The sequence below is a fragment of the Rhyacophila brunnea genome, unplaced genomic scaffold, assembly GCF_057557595.1.
Source record: "Rhyacophila brunnea isolate RB1 unplaced genomic scaffold, BYU_Rbru_1.0 scaffold_6, whole genome shotgun sequence".
Lineage (NCBI taxonomy): Eukaryota > Metazoa > Arthropoda > Insecta > Trichoptera > Rhyacophilidae > Rhyacophila > Rhyacophila brunnea.
Genome location: NW_028233276.1, coordinates 45,935,154 through 45,936,031, shown reverse-complemented (window position 1 = coordinate 45,936,031; position 878 = coordinate 45,935,154).

Genomic DNA, 878 nt, shown 5'->3' with positions numbered 1-878 from the left:
CAACAATGCATTTTTTTAATACTTTTAGCCATCTTTGCAGAATTGAATTCATTTTAAGTTAATTCTTTTTTGTATGGAAAGTTATTTCGGAAAAAAAATCGTTAAAAGTAAAACACTATTATTGGTTGCTAAGAGGGCCTAGCAACTAAATTATTAATATATACGTGCGTTTCTATGGAAATCGATATGAAATGTCAAAATGACATTTCAGTATTTCTATCAAGTACAAAAAAAGTATACATAGCATTGTCAAGTTTATATGATTCAACAGAAAATTTAAAAACGTGGTATATAAAAAGTTCTTTTTATCCCGGAATTCTCTAAAGTGTTCACAACCCTAATTATTGTTATATATAATACTCAGTCAGTGAATTAGTGTACCTTGGATTATCGTGAGATCTTGGATATCGTCACTATTGAAGTTAAAAGAACTTCTTCGTACGAAATTGGGTGATATGCTGGCATACGATAGAGAAATGATAAACTTTAAATTTCATTGACTACAGATCAGAGCTTCTTTATTCAAATTTTTGCCTTCATATTTTCCCGGAACAATAATTTTGTGTAGGTATTTTACCAAAACTTTTATTTAATAATACGCAACAATCGCCTACTTAATAAATAACCGGTGTATTTATTTCGAGCTTTATAATTTTCAAACTGAAAACAAAAACCGTATAACAAAGAAAATGTATCGAAATAATAAAATATATGCCTAAGTCACGTTCATTTACCGAATACAAAGCACGTCCCTCGTAAATTTAATGAGGAAAATAAAAGGTTCACCTCTGAGGTGTCTTAGTTAGCAAATTTGCGAAACGTGACATATCAACTATGGAAAAATGGTGGGATGATTCTAAAGAAGGTACAAATTATTA